Here is a 10,897-nt window from a genome sequence, read left to right as displayed (position 1 = left end):
TATATCCTGGCTATTTTGGCTTCTTTAATCAACCAGCTTGGTTTTCTTTAAGGGACTGAGTCTCTGTCTCACTTGCCAGTCCTGATTATGATAAATAAATGATGACAAGAGAACAGCACAACTCTTCTGTGTTTATCTGAGGTCCCATTAGTTAAAATTAAAATGTTGCTCTCTGTCTCTGAAAGTTGTTCTCTGTCTACAGAAGCAGTGCCCAGGTTCTGTAGGTCTTATGGTTTTGTGCTGGAGAGGTCACAGAAAGGGTTTGCACCATTTTTCATACATTGGAGAGAAGAATAGGACCTTCTATAAAGACTAGGTGATAGTTTGGAGATGTAGTACAGTAGCTTTAATAAGCTAACCTTCCTTGCATCATCACTGATAATCTTAAAATGTTCTATTTTCAGAACACTTGTTTCATATACACGTGTTTTTCTTTCCTCCTCGCTGGTTTCTAAATTTCACATGGTCATTTTCCTGTACAATTGTAGTGAAGCCAAAGCATTTATATGCCATTTATGTTTATTTTAAAGTGTGACTCTATCTTCCAATACACTGAAAAGCTTCCCAGTCCAATTTTTAGCATAGATCTCACACATGGGACTTAGTTACTTATCTTAATCTGCAAGCAGAAACAGTCCTTTAGATACTTTAATGTCATCTCAAACTCAGCAGATCTAAAAACACAATTCATCACCTTTCTCTCATAGAACAGAACAAAACAAAATGAAAATCTCTCTTTTCTTAATTCTTTTTTATCAGCAAGCCTGAAACTTCCACGGCATCTTTGGTTTGTCATTCATTCTTACTATGTTAAATCAATCAACCACACATTTCTGAGGATCACTTTTTTCAAAATAAATGATCACATCTTTTTCATTTATTTGCAGTACCATATGGCTATTCTAGCTTAGCCTTTCATGTCTTCAAACATATAGGACTGAAATAAGCTAAATGATGCCCCCTGCCAGCCTTTCCTTCCCCTAAACTATCCCATAGGCCACAACTGTGTTAAGATGATTATCGAGTCACTTCCCGTTGGTATTCAAAGTGACTCATAACTAATCTTTGTGCACATTTCCAGATGAACCTACTTTGATTCCCTTTGCAATCTTCATTCTTAGAGTCATGGTTCCCTAAAATCATCCTGAGCTTTCTCAGTATACCCTTTCACTCCTGCTCACATGCATACTATGACGCCTCAATAGCATCTCGCCCCCAATTCCCTGAATCCTTCAAACACTTTTATGTGTCTCTGCCTTTGAACATACTGTTTTCTCTTCTAGAAACATCTATGCCTCTTTCACCTAACCATTATGGGTAACCTCTTATTGAATGTTAAAGATTCAGTACTGATGTCATCCTTTCTTCTTTTCTTTTCTATTTTATGTCTTCTATAGAAAGAAAGGAAGAGAGAGGGAGAGACAGAGAAACAGAGAGAGAGATACCTCCAACAGGGTCTTCGAGCCAGGAACCACAGGCATGTGAGTATGTACCCTGCCTTCTCAGGGAGGTCCGGAGGATGTGAACCCAAGACCTTCCTTGTGTGGGTCCAATTGCATTACCAGTGTGCCAACTACCACCTGGCCCCTTGATGTCACCTTTTTTAGAAGTGTTTCCATTCTGGGAGAGTAACTCAAATATTCAGCAGAGCACTATTCGCTTTATTATACTATAGCATTATACCTGATGATGAGTGAATGAATAAGTGAAACTGTAACACCTAGAGTTTTTTTGACTTTTCTATTCTCAGCACTTCTGTACAAAGGTAATCTTATTCTCCTTCAAGAATACATATCTCTGAAGCTCTTTGACTATTTCAGTGAAAAATGATTTCTCTCTTTTGGAATTCCTTAAATGCTTATTTAATAGATTATTTACTGCTTTTATTTGGAAGTTGCACTATTTATATTCTTTTCTATAGTTCTAGAAGGTTTAGAAATAAGTTATGGAAGTTTTAAATAATATTGGTTTTAGAATTACTTCAATTTTCCTTTTACAAAAATGGGTGCCCTGGGGCCAGTCAGTGGCATGGTAGGTATGGTGGCTGAATCCCACATGGCTAACTGTGTGGTTTGAGTCCCAGATATGGTGACTTGAAAAGATACCAGACATGTTTTCATATGCCTAAAATATGAAGAGGAGAATCAAGGAGAAGGAATTGTGGCATGGTCATCCCCTCTGAGGGGTTGCTTTCTCACTTTCTGTCTGTTTGTCTCTCTCTGTGAGCATACATGCCCTATAGTAACTTCAAATAAATAAATAAATAGCATTCTGCATTTTAGACAGTGGTGCTGTAAATGAAGGAGAGGAGAAAAATAGTATAGACTAGAGCAAGACTCAGGAAGTAAAGGCAAGGAATATCTAAAATACACTTATTTGGAGATAAAGCAGTAATCTGTTTAAAGATTGCAAAACAGGTATCAACAGAGACAAGGCAGACTAATCGAATCCAGATGTGTGAATTAACAGAGTAGTGACAAGAAGCATCAAGATAAAATGAGTCAATTTGTGCTAGAAAAAGGAGAGTAAGTTGCTTATTGTCCAGCATGGAATTGGATATAATAACTCCTAGTATTCATCTACTTGTTTCAGCTATTTTAATATCAGGGAAAAACATTTTGAATAAACAAACAAACCACAAATAATTTATTTATCATATTTCTTTTTTTGAAAGTAACTTTCATATGTCAGCTTTTTTTGTCTTACACGTCCTATATTTCACTCTTATAACATCCAAAAGTGACACTGTACCCATTTTTGTTGAATCTAAGGCATATATCTCATTCCTATATTTGAAACTTTTTGGAAGTAGAAAAAGTTCTAGGTTTATCTGGGACTAGTATGGAACAATCTATTCAAAGCAGACACTTGGGAACCAGCAGTTAGCATAATGGCTATGTCGCTGGACTCCCACGTAGTCAACCGTGGTTCGCGTCCCAGAGCCGGTGGCTTAAAACTCACGCCGGGCACATGTGCGTGCATGCCCAAGATCCCGAGAGGAGAATGGAGGAGAAGGGATTGCAGTGTGACCATCCCCCCTGGGGGGTGATTTCTCGCTTTCTGTCTCTATGTCTTTCTCTGTCTGTCTGGCGAGCACACGCGCCTTATAGTGAAAAACCTCTCAAAAAAAAAAAAAAAAAAAAGCAGACACTCAATGAAAAGACCATATCACACGAATATTTTAGGAAATGAGGCAATAACAGGGATGGAGTACTATGAATTTCAGTCATCAGACGGCAATAACTGATCTAAGGACAAACTAAGAGATTTCAGTTTTCATGGATCATTGTTCCCTCCTGAAATAGGCAGTTAAAAAAGTAAGTACATTGGCAAAGATTACAATGCAATTTGACAGAGCAAGGTCTTGTCAACAGATAGTACTAGAGTAATTGGAGATCCACATTGAAAACATATGAATTTAGAACTGACCTCATACTATACAAAGAAATTACTAAAAAATGGATCTTAGGCCTAAAAGTAAGAGCTAAACTATAAAAAATTTTGGGAAAAAACAAACAAAAACTTGAGTAAATGTTTAACTTTTGGCTAGGCAGAAAGTTCTTAGGTATAATACCATAAGCATAATTCAGAAAAGAAAATCTTAATAAACTGGACTATCAAATTATAAATGATCTAGCATTATAGTCTAGTGGTTAAAGGGAGTGAGGTCCCACACAACTAACCATGTGGTTCAAATCCCAGGTGTGTGTGATTGCATATCCAAAATCCCAACAGGCTGGAGAAATGGAGGAAAAGGGTTTAAAGTGTGATCACACCCCAATGGACAGTAATTTCTCTCTCTCTCTTGTCTGTCTTTTTCTGATAAATGTGTGTGCCCTCTAACAATTAAAACAATTTAAAAACTTTTACATTTCAAGTAAAATAAAAAGATGAACTATGTATCATAAGAAAAAGGAATTATATGCAAAAATTTATAAAGAATAAATATTTCACTGCCATAGTACAAGTGGGAGAGCACTATTCTGCAATGGCTAAGTATTCATGGGAGGCCTGGGTTTGGTACCTGGCACAAACTGGTGTCAAGTGTGTCTCTGGTTCTAGTTAGCTGAGAGGCTGGGGCAGAAAGGAATGGCAAAAACCTGTCAAAAGTGCCTATCATTTCTCATTTTCTCCCTTTTTTCTCTCTCTCATTAAAATCGAAAACACAGATTTTTGGCCCAATCATGGTGGTAAAAGGAGTAGGGAACTGGTGCACAAGGTGGAAGCCACACAGAAGGGCTAGGGTACAGCTCCAGACCAACCTGTAACAGGATGGGTGTGGAGGTGTACAGTTATGATCCTGACCGCTGAGGCGCTGGGACAGAGGATCACAATGGCGAGATCCTGTGAAGAAAGCCTATCTTCATCTCTCTGCGTGTCTCTGTGTCTTTTTTTCTCTTTCATTAAAAATATGTATCTAACATATATAAGTAAATATATGCTATACCATTATATATAAAGACTTATTACAATTCAATAAGAGACAAATATCTCAATCAAAAATGAAGCAAAACTTCTGAATAAAAAATACTCAAAAATGATATACGAATAGCTGATAAACACCAGAAAAGCTTCTCAACATTAGGTATTAGGTAAATACAAATTAACACTATTATTTCAATGAGATATGACTACATACTTACTTGAATGGCTATGCTAAAAAGACAGACAATGATAAGTGTTGAAAAGGATATAGAGAAATCAAAATCATCGTACATTGCTGGTGGGAACATAAATGGTACAACTACTTTGGAAAAAAATGCAAGATTTTCAGCAGATGATGTAATGGTTATGTCACTGGATTCCCATGTAGTCAACTGCAGTTCGAGTCCCAGATCTGGTGACTTTAAAAACTCACGCCAGGTATGTGTGCATGCGTGCCCAAAATCCTGAAATGAGAATGGTAGAGAAGAGATTGTGGTGTGATCATCCTTCCTGGGGGGAGGGGAGGGGCAATTTCTCACTTTTTGACTCTCTGGTGAGCACACATGCCCTATAGCAAAAATATCTCTATAAATAAATAAATAAATAAATAAATAAATACGAGATTTTTTTTTTTTAAATTAAGAGTAAGGCCTGCTTGGTGTGTACCATTAGCATGCTACTCAAAGGATGGTGGACCCATACAGGAGACTGTGGGCTCAGTTCCCTGGTCAACCTATACACGCTGGGTGTGCACACCCATTATTCTGGCTAGCTGGGAGCGCTGGGCTGGCAAAGCAGCATGCACATACAATCCTCTTAAGGGTGTTTGATTCTCTTCCTCTCGCTCCCTCTGTCTTACTGTCATAAAAGAAAGAAAATTTTTAAAGAATTATTTATTTATTCATTTATTTTAATGTGACCAGAGAGAGACAGAGACAGAGAAAGAGAGAGAGAGACTGGGAAAGTGACAAGCAAAGTCACCAGGTCTGGGACTTGAACCGTGGTCAGCCATGTAGTAATGTCCAGCACATTAACTAACACACTACCAGCTGGTCCCCCAAAAAAGGAAATTAAAAAAAAAAAATTCTTGATGAAATCAAGCACTTCCAATTCTATGTTCAGAAATGAAAATGTATGTTCACATCGAGAACTGGCCATGAATTTCCATAGCAATATTGTACATAGTAACCAGAGCGAACATAATCCACATGTGCTTTATTGGTGAATGATTAAAAATAATATGGCATGTCTACACTATACCATTCAGTCAGTAAAAAGGAACAAACTATTAACACATGCTACAACATTAGTAAACCTCAAACACGTTATGCCAAGTGAAAGATGCCAGATGCAAAAGAGCACATCTTATATAATTCCACTTATGTGAAATGTCTAGAAAAAGCCTAGAAACAGAAAGCAGATTGGTGTTTGCCCGAGGTCTGTGGTGGATAGGTGGACTGACTAAAAATGGACATAAGGAACATTTTGAGGATGATGGAAATGTTCAGACACAAGAGTGTGGTGATGGTTGCGTAACTCCATAGGCTCACTAATAATCATTAAAATAAAAATTTTATATGGATGAATTTTATGATAGATCACATACCTCATTAAAACTGTTGAAAATAAATAAATAATGCTGATAGGCTTGCACAAGCAGCTTTCAGGTCTCAGCTGCATCCCTCAAGAGTATTTACCTAGATACTCCGTCCGAAGTATCCCCATCATAGTGTTCGTTACTATACCCTGTTTATTCTGATTTGGGCACCTAACACAAGCTGCAATTACCTTACTTGTATAGTAAGACGTATTTGACTTCTCTCTTTCTCCTCAACTGGAATGTAAGCGCTTCAATGGTCATTTCTTTCTTTTTTTTTTGGTTACCATTTTATTCCCACCACTTAGCACAGCACATGGCACCAAAGCATGTTTAAACCCCATTTGTCAAACATATAAATACATAAATGAAGGGACTAAAAGATAAATGGGTCAGTAAATGAATGAGCTGTTTGCTCTATAAATTAGTTTCATGTATCTTTAGGAGACATAGAACATAATCTTCTATTTTAAAAGGAAAAGAAACAAAAGAAAATGAAAACAAACAAGAAGAACTGGAACAAAGGAAGTGGTATTTCCTCATGATCAGAGAAGTGGAATTCCTTCCCCAGATCAGGCATCTGAGACTTTTATTCCCAAAGAGGACAAGTTGCCAGAACTGAGCACAGCCAACTTCCACCTCTCGTTTTCTTTAACCATCCCATTAACCAAGTTGTTTTCTCTAGGGTCTAGATCCAATTAAGAGCAAGGGCAGCAGAGAGGAGAACACAGAGTGAAGCAATGTTAAAGACGTTTCCACACATTCCTCAGGGAGATAGAGAGAGCTTTATTGGCATTCTTATCCCTCCTCCTCCTTTTCCCTCGCCATCCCCCCACCTCCTTAACTCCTTTGCAGAAGGCCTCAGGACAAAGAAGCACCCACCATTCAGCTCAGGAACAGAAAATAAATACACTGGGAATACTCCATGGTCCCTGGCTGAATACAAAGCAGTGATTCAGCAGAGAAGCTGCCGCTTCAATGAAAACAGGGAGCCTGCACTGAACACAACACCAGGAACACCAGAAAAAAAAGGACAGAGAGAGGAGAGGGAGAGAGAGAGAGAGGAAGAGACAGAGAGAGCTCGCAATATCTTAGTGTCCTTACCATCTTCCCCTCCTGTGCTGGCTCTCAGGGAAACAGTTCAAAAGCAGTAGTAAGTGAAGAAAGAAAAGGAAAAGGGAGTGAGCTGATAATACCGAACAAAGAGAAGAAGAATATAGCGAGATGAAAAAGAATCAGTTTTCCTTTTTCTTTTTTTTCGTGGTTAAGACAATAATAAACTGGGGTCTAAAACAGGTGGTAGAGACAAATGAGTAGCAAGATAGGGAGAGAAAAACCAGTAATGCCTTTTACTGGTTAGTTCAAAATGAATCCTGGAGTTTGTTTCATTCACGTCTGATGTCCCTTTGACTTCAATGATCTTGTTTAAAAGCCTGAGCTTTCTTTCCAGTGTCTGTGGTGGGGATAATGTTCATGCCCTCTTTTCCTTTTTCACTAGGGTCTAGTGAGGACTAATTAGGCAATGTATGCGACATGTCTTTAAAACTTTAGAATGCTGGATAAACAAAATGCCTTTCTGAAGTGGCTTTCCATTGCTAGTGCTGAATAAACATTAAATCACACTCAAGTTTTGAAGCTGAGCAAGGGAGAACAGTTTATAGTTCACTGGGGAAAGATTTAAATTTCATTCCAGTGTTTCTAAGCTACTGACAAAACACTACTAATTTTCCATAGTCCTACCTTCAAGGGGCAATTACCTGTGGAAAAGAAAAAAAAAAATGAGGGAAATATCTTATGAATGAAAGATGAACGTTTTATAATTGAGTGAGGGTTATAGGAAGAAACAAAGTATAATAGTAACCAGGGTAAAAAGTGAAATCCAGATAGATGCAGGGCAGAGACTACAAAGACTATTTCTGGGTTTTAAATACTCAGTCTTACAGAGGACAGCAGAGGAGATAGTTTACTTTTAATATCATGGTATTTACCCAATAAAATCAACAGAACCTAGTACGTCAACTGCCCTAGTCAAGAGTCTTAGCCAAGCCTTCCATTCCTCTGACTGACAGAGCACGTATGCAGCAAATGAGGCTGAGCGCCAGGTTAATACTCTGCGTATTAGGAAAACTTTGGGGAATGTGCCATTTCATTATGATTTCATTTCTCTTGTATGCAGACGTCCATTTTTCTTTCCTTTCAACTAGATTAAATACTGTAAATCACAGCGTTATTGATAGGAAGGGAGGTATCTGCATTGCTCTTGAAAATGCCATCCCCAAGAGGCCAACTTCACTAATGAAGAAAATAGAGTTTGCCAAGCCAAATGAATTGCCTACTGTAGGAGGGCTGGGCACCTACACCTAGTGGTGACTCTAAATGTCTAAATCATAAAACTTTTGCCAAGTCATAAATTCTGGGAAGGTGATTATTACCCCAAGACAGCATGAAAGGAACTTCGAAAGAATTGGTCACCTTGATATTTTCATTGGCCCTACAGATTTTGTCACCTCATATTTAATTATGTTGAAGAAAAAAATAGATGCTCTATTGTCACCCCTTACTTTTGTCCATATATGATCTATGGCAACAAATATACTTTATTCAGTACCTACATTAAAGTAAATTATTGAAGGTCAGCAGGTGGCATGGTGGTTAAGGCACTGGAATCCTAAATGTTTTTTTTTGGAGAGGTGTTTGCTATAGGGCGCATGTGCTTGCCAGACAGCGAGAAATCACCCCCCAGAGGGAATGGTCACAACACAATCCCTTCTCCTCCATTCTCCTCTCAGGATCTTGGGAACGCACGCACACACGTCCGGCGTGAGTTTTAAGCCACCAGGTCCGGGACGCAAACCACGGTCTACTACATGGGAGTCCAGCAACATAGACATTACGCTAACTGCTGGTTCCCAGAATCCTAATGTTTGACTGCAGTTCAATCCCATACCTAGTGGCTTGAAAATCACACCAGGCCTGTGTGGATGAGACCAAAATCCTGAGAGAAGAATGGAGAAGGTATTGTGGTATGGCTATCCCCCCCAAAGGGTGATATATATATATTACTTTTCCTCTCTCTGTCTCTCTCTGGCAAACATCTGCTCTGCGTATTAGGAAAACTTTGGGGAATGTGCCATTTCATTATGATTTCATTTCTCTTGTATGCAGACGTCCATTTTTCTTTCCTTTCAACTAGATTAAATACTGTAAATCACAGCGTTATTGATAGGAAGGGAGGTATCTGCATTGCTCTTGAAAATGCCATCCCCAAGAGGCCAACTTCACTAATGAAGAAAATAGAGTTTGCCAAGCCAAATGAATTGCCTACTGTAGGAGGGCTGGGCACCTACACCTAGTGGTGACTCTAAATGTCTAAATCATAAAACTTTTGCCAAGTCATAAATTCTGGGAAGGTGATTATTACCCCAAGACAGCATGAAAGGAACTTCGAAAGAATTGGTCACCTTGATATTTTCATTGGCCCTACAGATTTTGTCACCTCATATTTAATTATGTTGAAGAAAAAAATAGATGCTCTATTGTCACCCCTTACTTTTGTCCATATATGATCTATGGCAACAAATATACTTTATTCAGTACCTACATTAAAGTAAATTATTGAAGGTCAGCAGGTGGCATGGTGGTTAAGGCACTGGAATCCTAAATGTTTTTTTTTGGAGAGGTGTTTGCTATAGGGCGCATGTGCTTGCCAGACAGCGAGAAATCACCCCCCAGAGGGAATGGTCACAACACAATCCCTTCTCCTCCATTCTCCTCTCAGGATCTTGGGCACGCACGCACACACGTCCGGCGTGAGTTTTAAGCCACCAGGTCCGGGACGCAAACCACGGTCTACTACATGGGAGTCCAGCAACATAGACATTACGCTAACTGCTGGTTCCCAGAATCCTAATGTTTGACTGCAGTTCAATCCCATACCTAGTGGCTTGAAAATCACACCAGGCCTGTGTGGATGAGACCAAAATCCTGAGAGAAGAATGGAGAAGGTATTGTGGTATGGCTATCCCCCCCAAAGGGTGATATATATATATTACTTTTCCTCTCTCTGTCTCTCTCTGGCAAACATCTGCACCCTATGGTTAAAAAAAAAAAAGAAATAAAAACAAATTGAGCACCTACTACCTATACAACCTATCTCTGGCAATATGTGGGACACAGAAAGTGAGGCTTAGTGAATATACACAGATCTAAATAGGGCTCTGCTAATAACTAGTTATTTGATCCTAAGATCATTTATTTTTCCCTAGAGTTTTGTTTAATCTTCTTTAAAATGCAGAATATGTGATATCTTTGGGTAAGTTTATCAATACAAGCATTGATTAAAGGTTACTCAGACCAAGGTGGTCGCCAATCTTTCCCGGCCGTCAACCTTTACTAGTTAGGGAGTTTCTAGACAAGGTACAATTCAGAGGTAACATGCAGAAACTATTAGTAAACAAGTAAGTACTAAATTGTAGGACACTGCCTAGAAGTACATAAATAAATCAGGGAGGAAGATAATAAATTGATAATGAAATAATTAATAGGTACAGGTGAGTAAAGTTTAGGAAAATGGAGGAGAAAACACAAAGGAGAACAGAACATTAACCAATACAAAGGAAAAGACAAGTCAGGGTATTAGGAAACACTCCAGAAAAACAGAGCGAATGAATACTACAGAGACAAAGAGACACTTCAAGGACTGATGGTTCTCTGAAACTGAGACTGATATGACATAGACTAAAGGTCGATTTTGGCTTATTGAAGAAGGAAAAGAACTGCTGAGAAGCTATATTTGAAAAATAATACAGTGGTGAAAATCTAAGACTAGACTATAAGCTCGATCTATTTTACTATTTATTGCCATACTCAACCAAG

General features: G+C 38.6%; 1 protein-coding gene across 1 annotated transcript in view; it reads right to left on the bottom strand.

The window, feature by feature from the left end:
- The window catches only part of LSAMP (limbic system associated membrane protein), a 710,022-nt gene that overhangs the window by 676,612 nt on the left and 22,513 nt on the right, over nucleotides 1-10,897 (bottom strand). The gene's annotated exons all lie outside the window — the stretch shown is intronic.

The sequence above is a fragment of the Tupaia chinensis genome, unplaced genomic scaffold (genome assembly GCF_000334495.1).
Source record: "Tupaia chinensis unplaced genomic scaffold, TupChi_1.0 Scaffold149148_1, whole genome shotgun sequence".
Classification (NCBI taxonomy): Eukaryota; Metazoa; Chordata; class Mammalia; order Scandentia; family Tupaiidae; genus Tupaia; species Tupaia belangeri.
This window is presented reverse-complemented; position numbering and strand designations above follow the sequence as displayed.